Below are 20,617 nucleotides of genomic sequence, written 5' to 3' on the forward strand. Positions count from 1 at the left end.
TTTTTTTGTGAGATGGAATCTTGCTCTGTTGCCAGGCTGGAGTGCAATGGTGTGATCTCGGCTCACTGCAACCTCTAGCTCCTGGGTTCAGACAATTCTCCTGTCTTAGCCTCCTGAGTAGCCGGGACTACAGATACACACCACCATACCCAGCTAATTTTTGTATTTTTAGTAGAGACGGGGTTTCATTATGTTGGCCAGAATGGTCTTGGTCTCTTGACTTTGTGATCCACCTGCTTCGGCCTCCCAAAGTGTTGGGATTACAGGTGTGAGCCACCACGCCCTGCCAGTAACTCTTATCTTTATTCCTCTGTGTGTAATGTGTCCTTCTACTGTAATGTGTCCTTCTACTCCTTTGGCTTCTTGTAAGATTTACTCTATATGACTGGATTTCAGCAATTTATTATTATGTGCCTTGGTGTGGTTTCTTTGTGCTTAATCTGCTTTATGTATACTGAGTTTCTTGAAGATGTGTGTTCAGTTTTCCTCAAATTTGGAAATATTTTGGCCCTATTTCTTCAGATATTTTTGTTTTCCCTTCCTTCTGCAACTCCAATTACACTATTTTTAGATTGCCCTTGATATTCTCACAGGTTCTTGATGATCTGTTTTTGTTTTGTTTTGCTGTTTTTGCTATTTTTACATCTTCAATTTTGTGATCTTCTTTTCTGTAGTTTAATCTACTGTTAATGCCATCCGGTTACTTTTTTGAGCTATTGCATTTTTCATGTTTAGAAAATCCATTTTATTCTTCTAAAAATCTTTTCTTTTCTGTTCCTTTAAAGAATCCTTTAACATATTTATAATATTTTGAAGTTTATGCATTTAAAGACATCCTCTCTTGCTTCTGGGTGTCTTTCTTTTTATCAGATTTCCCCCTTAGTGGTGTGGGTCACACGTTTCATCATTTTCTTATGTTTAGTGAGTTTGATTGACTCCTGGACACTTACCACACTGTTGTCTGGATTTTGTTGATTTCCTCTGAAGAGATTTTAATTTTGTTTTGGCAGACTGATAAATTTTTTGCAGACGTGTATGAACCTTTTGAGCTTGCCTTTACACTTTCTTTGGGCATTTCTAGTGTAGCCTTTACTGTAGGAGTAGGTTAGCACTCAGAGGTGCTGCTGCATCATTTTCTAGTGATTGCCCATGTTTCTCTTGGTGGAACTTGAACATCCTCAGGTCTTCTGTAATCTTTGGGAATTTTTTTTTTTATTATTATACTGCTTTCTGATCATTGTTCTTTGCCTGGACTTGTGAATTTCACTTTATTCAATCACACATTCAATGAAAAACTGTAGAGCTGTGTTGTTAAGTGTGGTAGCCATTGGCCATATGTGGCTGTTGAGTGCTTGAATTGTGGTTATTCTGAATTTAAATGTGCTGTATGTGCAAAATGCACTGTATTAGTCTGTTTGCATTGCTATAAGGGAATACCTTAGACTAGGTAATTTATAAAGAAAAGAGGTTTATTTTGACTCATAGTTCTGCAGGTGTACAAGAAGCATACTGCCAGCACCTGCCTCCAGATGAACGTGTCAGGAATGTAACAGTCATAGTGAAAGGCAGAAGGGGAGCAAGCTTGTCACATGGTAAGAGAAGAAGCAAGAGAGAGGCAGCAAAAGAGAGTGGGTAGGGGGAGGTAACACACTCTTGAACAACCAGATCTTGTGTGAACTCAGAGCGAGAACTCATTGCCAAGAGGAGGGCACCAAGTAATTCATGAGAAATCTGTCCCCATGATGCAAACACCTCTCACCAAGTCCCACCTCCAACATTGGGGATTACATTTCAACATGAGCTTTAGATTGGGACAAATACCCATTCATATCACATACACTGAATGTTAGGGATGTAGATGAGGAAAACATAGATAAAAATTTCACTTTTTAAATATCAGTTACATCCCGGAGTAATAATATTATGAGTGTATTGGGTGGTATACATTGTATTAAAATTAATTTCACCTTCTTTTTGCTTTACAGTGTGGTTACTAGAAAATTAAAAATTACATTTTAGGTTCATATTACGTTTCTTTTTGGCATTGCTGCTCTAGAATCCCTCTGCAGGTTTCAGGAGCATTTTCTCTCCTGAGTACCATCATTTTCTGCTAATCTGTCCAACAAATTTCCACTACCTTGGACTTCCTGAATTTTTACTTGCCTCGTACTCAGCAAGTCCTTCATTTTCTTCTTGGCTTCCCTTCCTTGCACCGTTGTCCTGACTGTGCATCCAAGCATTTGTAGAGGACACTTTGTATTTTTCCAGGCCTCACAGTGCTGAGCTGCTTATTGTCTGATGTTTTCAAATTGTAGTTTTATATGTTTATCAGTTTCCTAGTTTAGTTCAATGGGAGAGCATGTTCAATACCAGTTACTACATCATGGCTGGTAAAAAAATATCTTAAGGCATGAGGAGATAGGTGCCTATATGAGTTCACCCTCATTTGAATTAAAAATACCCATTGCAGTGAATCCTAAATTTTGATTACAAATGAAATTCATAATTTTGTGAGTTTCATTTTAGATTGACTTAAGAACTGTTTGTTTTCATATATGAACTTTTGTTTTCTTTGATACTGCATTATGCTCAATACAGAAGCATCCAGTGAAATTTTGATAGTTTTCAAATGTAAGATAGTACAAATAGTTTGAACGCTGGTTAAAGTCATTTCATTTAACCATTCTTACTAGTATGGAAAACTGGAAGCTGAGTAAGTTAAACTGTGGTATAAAACATGATATTCAACACTTAAATGTCCATGAAATGATAATGCTTCAAAGGTCTTGTTTCTTTCAGTAGTACCTTTTATTAAAAAAAGGTGTTTTGTTTTGTTTGTAATCACCTATTGAGATAGGAAAAAAACAAATTACAGTTTTTTGTACTCTTTCATACACCACTCACCACAGGTTACTTTGCCTCCGGCCACCAAAATGTGTGTGAGGATTTCCCATAAAGCAGTTCACCAGTGGACACCAGTTGGATTTCCTATAATTGAGTTCAATTCTGTTGATGTCTACCTGGAATGGCATCAGAGCCTACAGATTTGAGGGCTTAGCCTGACAAGACTGGCCCACTTAGTGTGTCAGTTGCAAGTCCCTGGTTGTGACCTGTATTTCTGACCAATTGGTTATAAATCAGGGATTCTCACTACCGTTTCTTCTGATTTAATTAATTTGCTAGAGAGCTCACAGAACTCAGGGAAACACTTTACTTACGTTTACCCATATATTATTGGAGGGTATTTATTATAAATGACCAGTTGGAAGAGATGCACAGGGCAAAGTGTATAGAAAGGGGGGTGCACAGAGCTTCCATCCTCTATCTGTCATGTTACCATCCAGTAACCTCCACATGTTCGGCAATCTGGAAGTGCTCCAAACCCTATCCTTTTGTTTTTTTGTTTTGTTTTGCTTTTTTTAAGGGTTACCTAGGCATGATTGATTATATCATTGACCGTTGGTGATCAACTCAACCTTTAGCCTCTCTCCCCTTCCCAGAGGTTGGGGGTTGGGGCTGAAAACATCAACCCTCTGTTCATGCCTAGGTCTTTCTGAGGACCAGCACACATATTGAAGCTACCTAGGGCCCCTAGTCACTCGTCATTTCACTTAACGCTCTGGCAGAAATCAAGTATGTGTTTCTTATTACATCATGTTATTCCTATCCATGTGATTTATGTGATACTATATAATTTTAATTCTGGTTATTGTCATGTAGAAACTTTAAATATATTTTAAAGGGTATTGTGAAATTATCAGCAATTGCAAATATTTCACAGAAGGTACCTACCTGTTACTTATATGGTGTGTATGATATATAGGTATTGATGTGCAGTGTATATTTGAACCTGCTCAAATGTACTGGTCCTCTGAGACTGAGATTTGCTTTGCTGTCTTGAATCTATTGCTATAGGAGGCGTTCATTTTTTTCCTCCTCTCTTTATTCAACAAAAGCACCTACTAAATTGTGGTTATGTATAGCAGTTAAAAACATTCCTGGATTCTAACCCTGGCTTCACTTTACTAGCTGTATAACCTTGGGAAGTTGCTTCTTTAGTGTTTGCATTCCCTCTGGAGAATAGTAATGGGGTAATAATGAGGTGGTTGTTGGCATTACATCAGGTAATGACATGTAAAGCAATTAGTATGCTGATTAGCATATGATAAATACTCAGGTATTACTGCTGCTCTTTTAGTTGTTGTTATTGCATTAGGCTTTCCCTGGATACATTGTCTATAATTTTAATCTTTCTCCGACAGTACTTCTTTCCCTGTTTAATTTTTTTTTTCCCATTAAGGACTTTTCCACCAACCTACCACATATACTGTATATTCCTTATTCACGTTGTACTATAGGTTCTCCCCATTAGAATGTAAGCTCTGTGAAGTCAGGAATTGGGATAGGGATTTATTCTTAGCACCTAGAAAAGTGCCTGGAATATATTGGATACTTAGTAAATATTTTCCAAATGAATTATATTGATTCGTGGGCCAGATGTTGACTAGATATTGGGGATATAAAAATGAATAAAGTACAAAGTTCCTTCTTTTAAAAAAGCATATGGTGTAATAGCAGAGACTCATACTTGTACAACTGCTTACGGTAATTTTACCCCCTGGAAGTGATGGTGTTAGTTAAGGTTTACTGAGGATGGCATCACAGAACATGTCATGGAACTGGACATTTGATCTATATGAGACAAAGGAGAAAGTTATTTCCAGGTGGAGGAAAAAACAAAGTTAAAGAGCTTGACAGTTTTGGCAGTGGCTTGTTGTCCAGGTTAACAGTGTATGTCAATGGGTGGTAGAGGGAGATAGGGATAGCAGTTAGAGGTCCAGGTTGTCTTCCTTTTAGATGGACAGAAGCAATGGGATTTGAAGTTTTAATATACGAAATTTGATTATAACTGACTCAGCCCTAACGTTTTAGTTTTTTTTTCCCAAAGAATATGTTTCATTAGATATTATTGTAAAATAACTATAAAAACTTGATTTTTTTACAATATTGTCTTTTAGAAACTACTTGAAAACTAAGTACAAAATACATCATTAGTAACAGTACATTTATAGAATTGAGGAATGCATTTTGATATGAAAATATGTGCTATTATGTATAACTATCAAATTTGTGTTTAGTCACTTGTTTGCCATAGGCCAAATAGCTAAATTTTAGCTTCACTTTGAATTATTGTATTTTAGAAGTTGATAGTGTAACTATATTTGAGGAATCTTTTTCTTTTCTGCGTTTTAGTACAATTAGATTAAAAGCTGAAATTGGCATTTTAAAGCAAGCGCCTTTTATCTTTGCAAAAAAAAAGCCATGTTTATGTGTTTTTATATCTTTTAAAGTTTGAGCTTTTAATACTTAATTTGTTAATACAAAAAGAATACTTGTGTTTTCCCCCCCTCTAGAGGAGGTGTCCATTTCCAAATACAAAATCAGTGTTATAATAATACTGCTGAATCAGATTTAAAAGATTGGTGTTTCTGTGGAGAAATTATCATTTTCATTTGATGAAGTGGCTTTACCTGGGAATTGGTTGACTCACCTGATCATGCAATTCTAAATTATTGTGTTAGCATCATAATTGATCCTGGCCAACAGGAGTGAGGAGAGGGATAGCTCTCCTTTTTCTACCAAAATGTCCTGCTCTATCTTCAAGCAAGAATGTAGCAGGACTGGATTATTCTTTATGCACCTAATCCATTGAGCAGTGTTTACTAGTGTTTCTTTATTAATGTGAATTATAGACAATCTTTTTCTATTCATGTTTGTCATTTTGTGTTAATTTCATTGTTCCCTTTAAAATATAGCTAGCTATTGAAAAGTACAAATATCCACATTGTATTGGAATACAGGTATTTTATGGTGATAATAAATAACTATTTCACAATTTTCTTGATGAAAACAATATGGTGAACCTTTTAAACTATTTAAAACAATTTTAGTTTACTGAAACTGGTAAGTTCAATAGGCTATACACACAATACAGATAAACATAAAGGATAACATATAATACAGACATAGGAAAATGGGACCTAGGAAACCAGTTTTTGAATCTTGCAATGCAAAAAATATTCAAGTAATGCTTCCTGAAGAAAAAAGATTCATAACAATAGAAACACTTAGTTGGCTAACATTTTGTTTTGGTTTATCCCAAATAAAACAAATGACTTTTAAAAATTTAATTTTCATTTAACAGTATTTAGAGCTTTCTGCTAGGAATGGTGTTGAGTGCTAGAATTATTAAATAATTAAATATATATTTAATTCATTTTTGGAGTCAAGAACAATAACCCATCTCAAATTTTTTCTTTTTTAAGGAATCACATTTTGTTAAAAAAAAAAAAAAAAGAATTTTGTGCAAGGATCCTAAGTGCACTTTTTGCTGATATTTCATTTCTAGTAAGATACTTTTTCTATGTTAACAAGTAAATACAGTGGAAATTATTTTAAAAATCAGACTGTTCTTGTGAGATTGAATGGTAGTTATTTGAGAGGTTTTTTTGGGGGGTTGGGGAGGCTTAATTTAGACCAGTTAAGGAAGTATGTAAAATTCAGTTGAAATGCATGATATTGTGTAGTGACAGTTTTTCTTATATTTTGTCTGACGCTGTGAGATAATTGCAGATTTTTTCATCTTTCGTATTTCTTCCATATTCTGTATCAGTTAACCTCTGTTTGAAGAAAGAAGAAAAAAAATTAGGTAGTTGGTATTTGCTGAGACAGTAAATAGGATGAAGGGATGGTTGGGGGACATGAGTTAAATGAGCTGAGGAAAGATTTTCAAGTGAAAGATCACGTGGACATATCTAGCCATATCTCATGAAGCGTGGGAAAGGTCAAATAGAAAAAGCAAATTTTAGGGGATCTTTTAGAAATGTGGACATTTTTAATGACTTTGAATTTACTGCCTTAAATTATGGATTTGTATTTGCAAAGTTTGGGAGATTATTTTGATTAAAAATATTACATTGGCCTAGGTTAACATTCACAGTATGTCAGTTAGATGTGTAGTCCTCAAAAGTTTTCATGAGTGAAACCCTACCTGAATTCTACCTTCTACTTACAATGGAAAGGAAGTGAATTATATTAGTGCTAGAATATTTAAAAATAAGTAATTTTGAAAAATGTTCGGGGATGCTTTTCAGTGTATTATAATAAGTTAACATTAGCATTTTAAATATTACATATCATTGATCAAGCCTGATGATTATGTCAGTAAAAATTTTGGAAAAGATACCTCAAAAATTTTTCTTTTGTTCATTTCAGGAATACTTTTGCTACTTCACATAGGTCTAAATTTTTTTCTGGAATAATTAAATGGTAGAAATCACATTTTACAAATTTACAAAAATTATTTCTTTATTAAAATATTCCAACCATCAGTTTCATATGGCTGTTTATTTTTCTTGTTATAACTTGACTAAAGAACAGCCCATTTAATGATTGGTAATCTTTAGGGGACTAGGAGAAAAGGGGCTGTTTATCTAACTGATGTAAAGTACCTTCAGTTTAAAACTTGTGTAGGTGGGATGGGAATAGTGGAGTTTAATTCTCATTTAAAAATGTAAACCTTAGTCTTCTGTAAATCTTTTTTAAAATTTTTCTCATTATTACAGTTGGCCCTCTGTATCCATAGTTTCCTCATCTGTTGACCAACAGTGGATGAAAAATAGTCTATACTTCAAAACAATAAAAAAAAAATACACCAATAAAAAATTTTGCATTGCTTTAGATATTCTGCATAGTATTGTAGAGATGATTCAAAATATGAGAGGATTTGTGTAGGTTGTATGCAAATACCACACCATTTTCTGTAAGGGACTTGAGTGTCCTTGGATTTTGGTGTCCATGGGGGATCCTGGAACCAATTTCCTACTCCATAGATACTAAGTGAGGATTTTATTTACATTTCTCATCTGTTTGTTTTGTTCATTAACTGCTGAAAACTGGGTCATATGAACTAAGTACTCATGCCCATAGCTAAGAAGTCTGCACTTTCTCTGAACCTCAGTGATGACTGTGGGAATAACTTCAGATGTTATATTTTGAGTCATGAAATTTTAGGGAATCCTCTATGCTGCTTTGTCTGCTGTTCTCTGAGGATGTAGACAGTGTCTTATTCTTCATGATGGGCCTTCTGTGATTCTATGGATTGTGCCTGAGTTAATGACTACTTGCTTAGGAGTTACTCTTGAGTATTTAGATTGGAAACCATCTTTCTTTTTGAGTAGACTCATGTGTTAACTGGCGAACCTCAGATTAGAGGTTTCCCTTACAATTCTGCTGGAGTAGAAATTGGAGGTTTGTCATAGGGATTAGAATTTCTCCTGGTTTTCCTTCATGTCTTAAAACTGCTTTGGACTATTACATTTAGGTCAGTGATCCATTTTGAGTTAATTTTTGTATATGGTGTGAGGTAAGTGTTGAGGTTTATTTCTTTGAATATAGATATCAAATTGTTCCAGCAGTTTTTTTGGAAAAGATTGTATTTTTCCCCTGTTGAATTATGGCACCATTGTTAAAAATTAATTGGCCGTTATGTGTGGGTCTGTTTCAGGACTCTGTTCTGTTCTGTTGATCTATATATCTGTCCTTATGACAGTGCTTCACTGTCTTGATCACTGAAGCTTTATAATACATCTTAAAATGGGGTAATGTAAAACTTCTAAATTTGTTCTATTTTGAAGTTGTTTCTTCTGTTCTGGATCCTTTTTATTTCTTTCTATGTAGTTTAGAATCAGCTTGTTAATTTCTACAAAAAAAGGCCTAATGGGATCTTGATTATGAATGTTTTTACCCTAGAGATCAATTTGGGAGAATTGACCTCTTAAGGATATTGAATCTTACTAATGGTGTGAACTTGGTACCTCTGTTCATTTAAGTTTTTACTTTTTCTCAGCAGTGTCTTGTAGTTGTCAGTGTAAGGGTTTACACATATTTTGTTAAATTTGTCTCTAATTATTTTATAGTTTATGTTATTTTAAATGGGAATTTAAAAGAATGTCAGTTTCCAATTGGTTGTTGCTAGTATACAGAAATAGGATTGATTTTTATATAAAACTTTATAATTTGTAATATTGCCAAATTATTAGTGCTAGTGGCTTTTTTGTAGATTTCTTCAAGTAGTTCGTATATATTCTCTGTGAATAAATACTGTCTTACTTCCTCCTTTTAAAGGTATAAACGTTTTATTTCTTTTGCTTGCTTTATTACACAGGCTAGTAGTCCCAGTGCATTGTTGAATGGAAATGGTGAGAACTAACATTCTTGCCTTTCTTCTGATCTTAGGTGGAAAACTTTGAGTTTTTCACCAGCTCTTGGTGAGAGGTTTTTTGTTTTTTTTTTAATGAATAGGTGTTAAATTTTGGTCAAGTGTTTTTTTCTGCATCTATTGGTATGGTCACCTACCTCTCCTCCTTTTTGTCCACGTATGTGGTCAGTGGTCAGTTGTCTTAATTTTAAATATTGAAACAACCATTCATATATTCTTAGGATAATTCTGACTTGGTCATGTTGTGTTATACTTTTTGTATGTTGCTGGATTCACTTGCTAAAATTGCATTGACTCCTTTTAAAAATGTCTACATTCATAGAAGGTATTGGTTTGTAGTTTTTGTCTGATTTTTTTGTGTGTATCTGATAAGGTAATGCTGGTCTCATAGAATGAGTTAAATTTTCTTGTTCTTGAAGAGTTTGCATAGAATTGATGTTATTTCTTCTTTAGGTGTTTGATAGAATGCACTAATGAAGACCTCTGGACCTGGAGGTTCTTTGTGGGAAGGTTTTAAACTCTTAGCAGTGGTTAATCTGCATGGTTCTGCAGCAGCCTCAGTTCTTGCTTTCTCAGAAGAAAGAATTCGACTGAGGGGCATAAGGCAGAAGGAGAGACTGGGGCAAGTTTTAAAGCAGGAGTGAAAGTTTATTAAAAAGCTCTAGAGCAGAAATGAAAGGAAGTAAAGAACACTTGGAAGAGGGCCACACTGGCAACTTGAGAGACTGGTGTGTGGTTTGATGTTTGACTCAGGGTTTTATATTTTGGCATCCTTCTGGGGTCTTGTGTCCCTTCTTCCCTGATTCTTCCCTTGGGGTGGGCCGTCTGCATTCACAGTGGCCTAGCACTTGGGAGGGAAGCCTGTGCAGTGTGTTTACTGAAGTTTTTTTTTTTGAGACGGAGTTTCGCTCTTGTTACCCAGGCTGGAGTGCAATGGCGCGATCTCGGCTCACCACAACCTCCGCCTCCTGGGTTCAGGCAATTCTCCTGCCTCAGCCTCCTGAGTAGCTGGGATTACAGGCACGCGCCAGCATGCCCAGCTAATTTTTTGTATTTTTAGTAGAGACGGGGTTTCACCATGTTGACCAGGATGGTCTCGATCTCTTGACCTCGTGATCCACCCGCCTCGGCCTCCCAAAGTGCTGGGATTACAGGCTTGAGCCACCGCGCCTGGCCTTTTACTGAAGTTTTGTGCAGGCTTACTTGAGGCATTCTTCCCTTGCTAATCGAGTGTCCTTAGCGGTTCATATACCAGTTAAATTCCACCATTTGCCTTTTATTGCGCATGCTTGAGCCCACTCCTCCAACTTGTGAGGCGTTAGAGGAAAGCTGCCGATCACCAGCTTCAGGTGTGTTCTATCTGTTGGGAGACTGCCTTTCACTGGAGTGGGCTGCAACCAATTCTTATTTTAGAGAGTGTAACAGCTCCTGACCATCACCTGGTGGTTACCTGACATTCCGTGTGTGTGTGTGTGTGTGTGTGTGTGTGTGCGCGCGCGCGTGCGTGTGTGGTGATTCTGTGTGTTTGTGTGTGTGTGTGTATATAGGGGTGGGGGGCTTCTGCCCTGCTCATGTCTGACTACCTACCTACTGTAACAAAACTATGAATTCAATTTCTTTAAATAATATAGGGCTATTTGGATTCATGTTAATTCTTGTAAAATAAGTTTTAACTGTTTATTTTTCAAGGAATTTGTCAATTTTATGTAAGTTGTGTAATTTATTGGCATGAAGTTGTATTTTAGAATCCCTGTTCTTTTACATTTGAAGGATCTGTAGTGATATCCCCCCTTTTGTTCCTGATATTTGGAAACTTTCTAAAAGAGTATTTAATCTTTTAATTTTCCATTGTCCTGCATCCTACAGGGTAGTAATGTTGTGTGTTCATTTATATGGAGTTCAGAGTATTTTAAAATTTCCATTGTGATTTTTTTTCCTTGACCCGTGTAATTTTCAAATATTTGGTTAATTTTCCAGATTTCTTTCTCTTACAGGTTTCTAATTTAAGTCTACTGTAGTTTAAGAACATACTTTGTGTGATGTAAGTTCTTGTCAACTTGTTAAGATTTATTATAAGGCACAGTTGTAGTCTGTTAGTGATTTTTTTTTTTCAAGACATCTCACTCTGTTACCAAGACTGCAGTGCAATGGCACGATCTTGGTTCACTGCAATCTCCACCGCCTGGGTTCAAGCAATCCTCTCACTGCAGCCTCCTAATTAGCTGGGACTATAGGCAAGTGACCATCACACCTGGCTAGCTTTTTTAAAAATGATTTTCGGTAGAGACAGGGTTTTGCCATGTTGGCCACGCTGGTCTCAAACTGCTGACCTCAAGTTGGCCTCCCAAAGTGCTGGGATTACAGGTGTGAGCCACCATGCCCAGCCAGTGTACACTTAACAAGAAGAATGTGTTGAGTGGAGTTCTAAAAAAATTAGGTCAAATTGATTGATAGCGTTCGTTAAGACTTCTGTGTTCCTTTTGATTTTCTATTTGTTTTCAATAATTTCTCAGAGAGGAATGTTGAAATATTCAACTTTAATTGAGGATTTGTTTTTTCTTTTACTGGTTCATGTATTTGGAAGCTCTGTTGTTATTAAGTCCATGCGTAATTAGGGTTTTTATGTTTTCTTGATGAATTAGGTCTTTATCTCTGTTAAATGTTGTGAAATAGTTTGTGAAATAGTTTGCATAGTTTCTGACAAAAAGTCTGCTGCTCCTCCTACCTTTTGTTCCCTGTATGTAAGTTTTCTATTTTCTTTGGCTGCTCTTAAGACTTTATTACTGGGTTTTAGTCATTTGATTATGATGGGCTTTTATGGTTTTCTTTGTGATAATGCTGCTAGATTTTTTAGTTAATTTTTTAAAAATCAAATGTGGAAATGTTTTGGCCACTATTTCTTCAAATATCCCATCTGCCCCAGGTTTTTCTTTTTGTTCCCCCTGTAATTTTAGTTATACATTTTGAAATACTGTCTCTTTTGGCACTGATACTGCTCTTGTTTTTTGTTCTTTTCTTTCTCTCTGTGCTTTATTGGTTGGTTAATAGTACCATGTCTTCAAGTTCACTGATCTTTTGTTCTGCAGTGAATAATTCAATCCAGGGTGTTTTTAATTTCTGAAAATCATTTTTCATCTTTGGAATTTTTATTTCTTTCAATATTCTCCTCCTGTTCTTATTTTTCCTTACCTTCTGTAACATACTAAGTTTATTTATAATCATTTTTTTAATGCCTTTGTCAGTTCATTAACTTTATCATTTCTGAATATCTTCATATTGGTTGACTTTTCTTATTATGTGGGCCACGTTTTTTTGCCTCTTCTCATTCCCTGTAATGTTTGGATGTTGGACATGGTGGTTTGACATTGTTGGGTGAAGGGTTTTTTTTTTTTTTTTTTTTTTTTTTTTTTTTTTTTTTTTTTTTTTTTTTTTTTTGTATCTTCTACATAGTGTTGGACTTTGATTTTATACATAGATAAGTTAGTATCAGCTGAATCATTTTGAGATCTTTTTGTTTCAGCTTGTCAGTGTTGGTCCAGAGCAGCTTTTATTGCGGGGTTAATTTGCTGCCCATTAAAGTTATATCCTTTGAGGGCTATACTCCATCCTCTTCTGAGGATTATTCTCAATTCAAAGTAATCCCAGTCAGTATTCCAAAAATTTTGTTAGTTTGTCTGTTTGTGTGTTGTGTTGTTTTGTCTTTGTTTTTTGAGACAGAGTCTTGCCTTGCTCTGTTGCCCATCCTGGAGTACAGTGGTGTGATCTCTGCTCACTGTAACCTCCTCCTCCCAGGTTCAAGCGGTTCTCCTCCTTCAGCCTTCCAAGTAGCTGGGACTACAGTCATGCACCACCACGCCCAGCTATTTTTTTCTGTTTTTAGTAGAGACGGCGTTTTGCCATGTTGGCCAGTCTGGTCTCGAACTCCTGGCCTCAAGTGATCTGGCTGCCTCAGTCTCCCAGAGTGCTGAGATTACAGGTGTGAGCCTCTGCATCTTGCCTTTCTTCCACTTTTAAAGATGTGTTTACTTTGAGCCCACCCAGATAATCCAACTTAAATTTCCCTATTTTAGGGATAAATGATTAGCAACTTTAATTCCACCTGCAACCTTAATTCTCCTTTTCCATGTAATATAACATATTCATAGGTTCTGGTGATTTAGGATATGGTTATCTTTCCAGCATAATTATTCTGCCTGTCACAACTTTGAAAGTTGAACTCTATTTGCAAGGTGGACATCCAAGCCACCAACATTGTTGAAAGCTTAAATTTGTTGAGCACATTTACAGACATTACACGTTCCTCTTTGCGCCTGAAAGGTAAACCTTGTACATAAAGCATGAACATATAAATTGGTATGCTTTTTTATAGGATTCTTGGCTCAGGGCCTAAGAAGCTTTACGGTACTTTTTAGATTCTCACAGGTTTAAAAAAAGAGGCCAGGTACAGTGGCTCACGTCTGTAATGCCACCACCTTGGGAGGCCAAGGTGGGTGATCACCTGATGAGCCTAAGAGTTTGAGACTGTCCTGGACAACATGGTAAAACTCATCTCTACAAAAACTACAAAACCTCATATCTACAAAACGATATATGGCATCATTTTTGTGTATAGAATGTAGTTGCATTGTCTCATACTGAAATTGGGATTAAAATTATTTGGCATTTCTTGATTCTGGTTTTTCAAGATCTTTTAGCAAAGGAGACAGCCACTGGATTTCTTAATTTAGATTAATTTTTTTTCCTTCTAGTAGATAATATTTAGAGGACCCATGGTATCATATTTAAATACAGTAAAATTTTTAAATTAACCTTCTTTTATGTTACTGAAAGTGTTTGAAGTTAATAATCACATAGAACACTGGCAGTGAGCAATCAAAAATGAAGTTATGAAAATTATATTTATAGTATTATCAAAATAATACAGTTCTTAGGAATAAATTTCACAAAAGAAACAGAACACCCATACACTGAAAACTACAAATCATCATTGACAGAAATTAAAGAAGACCTAAATAAATGCAAAGATGTGCTTTATGGATTGGCAGATTTAATCTTGTTAAGATTGCAGTCATCCCAAATTGATCAACGTATTTAACACAATTCCTATTGAAGTTCAGCTGGTCTTTCCCCTTCCCCCTACCAAAAAAATTGGCAAACTGATCCTAAAATTCATATAGAAATTCAAGATACTTAGAATAGCCAAAACAATCTTTAAAAAGAATAAAGTTTCAGGACTCCCACTTTTGAATCTGAGAATTTAGTACAAAGCTGCTGCTGTAACCTAGACAGGATTAAAGGCACAGGGATAAACAGATCAATGAGACAAAATTAAGAGTCTAGAAATAAATCCATATATTTATAACCAATTGATTTTTTTTTTAATTAAAAAAAATTTTTTTGCAATGATGCCAAGACAATTCAATGGAGGGAATTGGCTTTTTTTTTTTTTTTTCTTCTTTAAATTGAGACAGAGTCTTGCTCTGTTGCCCAGGCTGGTGTGCAGTGCAGTGGCACGATCTCGGCTCACCACAACCTCTGCTTCCTGGGTTCAAGTGATTCTCCTGCTTCAGCGTCCTGAGTAGCTGGGACTACAGACATGTGCCACCATGCGCGGCTAATTTTTGTATTTTAGGTAGAGATGAGGTTTCACTGTATTGGCCAGATTGGTCTCGAACTCCTGACCTCGTGATCCACTTGCCTCAGCCTACTGGGATTACATGCTTGAGCCACTGCGCAGGCCAGGAAATAGCCTTTTTAGCAAGTAGTGCCAGACCCCTGACACTATATACAAGAATTGGCTGAAAGTGGATCAAATACTTAATGTAAGAGCTAAAACTATATAGGTTAAAATCTTCATGACCTTGAATTTGGCAGTGATTTCTTAGAAATAACATCAGAAGTAGAAGCAACAAAAGAGGAAATAGGCAAATTGGACTTCAGCAAAATTAAAAACATTTTGCTTCTAGGGACACTATCAAGAAAATGAGGCTGGGTGCGTTGGCTCACACCTGTAATCCCAGCACTTTTGGAGGCCAAGGCGGGTGGATCATTTGAGGTCAGGAGTTCGAGACCAACCTGGCTAACATGGTGAAACCCATCTCTATTAAAAACACAAAAATTAGCCAGCTGTGGTGGCAAGTGCTTGTAATTCCAGCTGTTCAGGACACTGAGACAGGAGAGCCACTTGAACCTGGGAGGTGGAGGTTGCAGTGAGCTGAGATTATGCCACTGCACTCCAGCCTGGGTGACCGAGGGAGACTCTATCTCAAAACAAACAACAAAAAAAGTGAAAAACAACTTGATGAGTGGGAGAAGGTATTTACAGATCATATATCTTTAAGCATTTAGTATCTAGAATATGTGAAGAACTCTTAATATCTCAACAATGAAAAGACAGTAACCCAATTTAAAAAAAGGATTTTCTCCAGAGAAGATATAAATGACCAGTAGGCACATGAAAAGATGCTTAATGTTATTAGTTGTTATGGAAATGCAGAATTAAAGCCACAACATAAAACCACAACAAGATACCACTTCACACCCACCATGATGGCTATAATTTGAAAAAAGACAGAAAATAACAAGTGATGGAGAGAATGTGGACAAATTAGTATCCTGATACTTTGCGGGTGGGAATGTGAAATGGTTCAGACTCCTTAGAGAATAGTCTGGCAATTCCTTCAAAAGTTAAACATTCTATATGACCTAGCAGTTCTGCTCCTAGCAATGTATCTGGTAGAATTGAAAATATATGTTTGCACAAAAACTTGTGCACCATTATTCGTAGCAGCATTTTTCATAATGGTCAAAGTGGAGTCAACTCAAATGTCCATCACCTGATGAATGGGTAAATGAGATGTGGTGTATCCATGCAGTACAATATTACTTAGCCAAAAAAGGACGAAGTACTAATTCATATTATAACCCAGATGAACCTTGAGACATCACGTTAAGCGAGAGAAGCCAGACATAGAAGGCTATAGATAACATAATTGTGTATTTCCAGAATAGGCGAATTTCACAGAGACAGAAAGTAGATTAGTATTTGCCAGGGACTGGGGAGAGGAAGGAATGGGGAATGCCTGCTAATGTGTATCAAGTTTCTTTTTGGGATGATAAAAATGTTCTATAATTAGATAGTGGTGATGGTTGCACTGCCTTTTGAGTACAATTTAAAAAAACACTGAATTATACACTTTAAAAAGGTGCATTTTATGGTATGTGAATACCATTCACATTTAAACTCAATTTAAAAATCAAATAGAAATGAAGACACCAGCCTGACAGAGCAACAGTCAGACCCCATGTCTGCAAAAAAGTTTTAAAAAAACTTAGCAGGAGGCCGGGCGCAATGGCTCAAGCCTGTAATCCCAGCACTTTGGGAGGCCGAGGCGGGTGGATCACGAGGTCAAGAGATCGAGACCATCCTGGTCAACAAGGTGAAACCTCGTCTCTACTAAAAATACAAAAATTAGCTGGGCATGATGGTGCGTGCCTGTAGTCACAGCTACTCGGGAGGCTGAGGCTGGAGAATTGCTTGAACCCAGGAGGCGGAGGTTGCGGTGAGCTGAGATCGTGCCATTGCACTCCAGTCTGGGCAACAACAGCGAAACTCTGTCTCAAAAAAAAAAAAAAAAAACTTAGCAAGCTCAGGGGCACGGGAGAGGAGCTGAGATGAGAGTTTTCCTTGAGCATAGGAGGTTGAGCTGCGATTGTGCTACTGCATTCCAATCTGGGTAACTGAGTGAAACTCTGTCTCTAAAAAATTTTAAAAAAGGAAAACAGTGGTATACTTCTAACAAACTACTACTACATGGATACTTTTGACAGTGAAGTGTCTTACTTGATAATTACACCTGCATAATAGACATAAACTGGGATTTACCTGTCTCAGGTAAACCAAAATGTGTGTTCTCCCTACTTTCTGGTGTGTTGAAACTGTTTTCCCTTCAGGGTAGAAATTGAAGAATATAAAATTCTTCCTGCATTCTTCTTTGTCAAGTGAAAAAAAAGGAAAAGACCAAGAAAGCCATGTAATTCAAGGAAACAGGAGAGAGAGATTTCTCTATGGAAATGAAGGACATAAATGTGTGTATCATTGTAGAGGTAATACAGTCAGCACTTGATTCATTTGTATGATTTTTCTACTTTACTCCTGCACATAGCCAATCAGTGTTTGTATAAAGAGTTTAATATTGTAATATAATAAAACAGGCTGTGAGCTAAAGATGTACATCATCATAATCTGTGGAGCTTTTAAAAATTACTCTTGCTTGGATGTTAGTCTCAATTGTGATTTAATAGTTTTATTGTAGGGCTAGGGCAAGTTTGTGCACGCAGAATATATGTTTTAGTTCCGCAGTTGAATCTGGTAACTTTTTAAATTGAGAACTACTGCATTAAATCAGTGAGTTTTACTGATCTATTTATTGAACTATCTAGTTATTGTTTTATGCAAAAATAATAAACAGCAGTAGAAACTGAGAGAACCTCAGACTATACTCACTTTAACAGTCCCCTCACCCACCCAACCTAGGGCCATGGCTATAGGTAATCTAGCAATTGTGATTCCTCTTAAGTCTTTAATAATTGAGATTGAAAGGAATCATTTTTTCTCTCTTTTTTAAAGTTACCTTGAAGCTGGAGTAGTAGTGGGAAGTAAGAAGCTCAAGTTCTCTTGCAAATGCTTGAAACTACAGTATATCCATGGAAGGCAGGGTAAGGCACCAGTGTTAATGTGCAGAGTAGGAGGGATTGGGAAATGGAGACCTTTGAGGAGGTCAGGACTCTTAAGTTAGCTGATAACTGCTCATGGCATTTGTATTTTGACAGCTCATTGTGGCATCAGATAAATTGCTTTTTAACAGGGAACATAGTGCAATGTAGTGGTCCTTCTTCATGCTCTAGTTTCCTTTGTGCAGCTATATACAACTTAGTATAAATTGTTTTAATACCGTGCTACTGAAAAGTACCATAAACTCATGAAATTAGTGTTAGGTGGCTCCTTGAGGGTTTTATCACACCAGTGACATTTTTGACCACTATTTAAATAGTTCCAGTGGTGATACTGTACTGTATGGAAAAAGACATGATATTGGAACCAAAGTTTCAACTCTTCCTTTTATGACTTTGGGTAAGTACTGATTGTTTTGACTTGCAGTTGCTTCATTCAGGAAGTGGAACAGATGCTATCTATCTCACAGGGTTATTGTTACTGTTACATGTGATAATATATATTAAAGTCTGACACAGCTACTGATAAATATTAAGTTGCGTTCCCTTCTGCAGTTCAGTGAAGAATAACTTCTTTTTATTTATTTATTTATTTATTTATTTATTTATTTATTTATTTATTTATTAATTATTAAGAGATGAGGTCTCACTATGTTGCCCAGGCTGATCTTGGACTTCTGAGCTCAAGTGATCCTCTCATTTCATCCTCCCAGAGTGCTAGGATTACAGGTGTAAGTCACGATGCCCAGTCCTGCAATAACTCATAACTCCAAAAAATTGGTACTTAGAGAATGTCTAACAGCCTGAGCTTGTGAAAGCTCAAGTTGTAGCAGCTGAGGTTATAGGAGTCAACGAAACAGACTTGATCTTATCCCTTGCTTACAGTTTGGTTGAGGGAAAATAAATTAAATATTTAGTTGTATAAGCAAGTAATTACAGTTGAATTAAATGCCATAAGAGAGAAGTACAGTCTGTTAGGAAAGTTCATCAGAAGAAGGCCCTGGAACAGAAAGGAGTTAGGAACTTTCTAAGTACACACAGCCTGTGTCAAGAAGCTTTCTGGGCACGAGGAAGAGTGTCAAGGAATGAGGAGTTCCATGAGTAGAGGAGTGGCAGGATAAAGCAGGACCTTCCAGGCCACGTTAAAAGCTTGGACTTTTAAGAACAGTGATAAGTGATATGATTATATTGGCATGTTAAAAGGTTGCTGTAATGAAGATGAGGAAATTGCATTGGAAGGAAATAAAAATGCCTGCTGAGACCAGTTAGGGAGCTGTTGTAGTGCTTAGGCTAAAGGTGAACAGTGGCTGGTATAGAAAAGAAATAGGCTTGGTGTATTTGGTTTAAGAAAATACTGGGTTTTGAGATACCTGTAGGATATCTAAGTTGAGTAGTTGAGAGTGTGGTTGGAAATAGCCAGTTAGGCTAGTGAGTTAGCTCTGGCCGAGGCCTTTGCGGTAGGCTGATATAAACATGAGTTTCTGGTATTTATCTTTTATGCAGACTTCACAGCAACTTGAGTGCATGTGTTGTGAGTATTTTTACACTCATTGTTTTACAATTTTTAATATTAAGTAATGGTTATCACTTTATTAAGTAATGGTTAATACATTATTTTACAGTTTTTAATATTAGGTAATGGTAATAATAATGGCCAACATTATTGAGCACATGTGCAGAATACTAGGCCAAATACATTATATGTGTTGTCTCTTAATCTTTACAAGTCTGTGAGCATTGTTATTAGTCCAGTGTTTTAAAGATTTGCCATCTGAAGCTTAGAGAAATAGAGGAACTTCAAAGCAACACATGTAGTAAGTGCTGGAGCTGAGGTTTGAATTGAGGCTGGCATGCTGCAGAACCTGTCCTGTTAACCATTACTGTATGTCACTTCTCTGTGAAACTGAACCAGCCAACCAAACAAAACAGAATGACTGAGAAACCGTTTATTACTGAACTTTTATGGAAGACCTGTGTATACTACACATTGTACTATAGATGATTTATTTACTTTCTCATATCAACATTCACATGGCCTGTGAAGTATACTTTTTGCCTCATTTTAAAAATGAAACTGGCTAAGTGACTTGGTCAAGATCATAGAAGAACTAGGATTCAAAATTGACTCTTTCATGTTATACTACTTAAAAAAAAAAAAAACTGTGTTGACTTAAAAATAAGAAAGTTTCCATGGGGAACACAATTAGATTTAGTGGTTCCCATATATCATGCCATGGTCATTCTAGTTCTTAAAAAAAAATTCAGATCTCAATGTTTAAAATTATAGATTGAACTTAGAGAACAAACAGCTGAGAAAATTGAAATACTTAAATGATAGGTATTTTATATGTACTCAAAGTAAAGATTTTATTAAAATTATTTTAGAAGAGATAAAATGGGAAATTTTTTTCTAGTAAAATTGTATCCATTTTATAATATCTGTGAATAAATTAGACAAAATTATAATATTGATATCTTGACTAGTTTTTTGTCAATAGTTAATTGTTAGCGTTTGTCTAGGACTGCTTTGTGATCTTGCTGTATTTATTCCATCCTTCAGAATTTCTTCTATTTCTTCCTTAGTTTTTTTTTTTTGTTTGTTTT

At 36.1% G+C, this 20,617-nt stretch overlaps 1 protein-coding gene across 13 annotated transcripts in view; it reads left to right on the top strand.

The window, feature by feature from the left end:
- Window positions 1-20,617, top strand: part of MEF2A (myocyte enhancer factor 2A) — a 138,837-nt gene that overhangs the window by 15,893 nt on the left and 102,327 nt on the right. For 6 of the 13 annotated variants that reach the window (XM_017518635.2, XM_037735042.1, XM_037735024.1 and 3 more), the window contains exon 2: window positions 6,327-6,408. The exons of the other annotated variants lie outside the window; for them this stretch is intronic. The gene's annotated coding sequence lies outside the window, so the exon portion shown is untranslated. The remainder of the gene's footprint in view (window positions 1-6,326; window positions 6,409-20,617) is intronic. 13 annotated transcript variants of the gene reach the window in all.

Source organism: Cebus imitator, unplaced genomic scaffold (assembly GCF_001604975.1).
Source record: "Cebus imitator isolate Cc_AM_T3 unplaced genomic scaffold, Cebus_imitator-1.0 Scaffold19, whole genome shotgun sequence".
In the NCBI taxonomy this organism is placed as follows: domain Eukaryota; kingdom Metazoa; phylum Chordata; class Mammalia; order Primates; family Cebidae; genus Cebus; species Cebus imitator.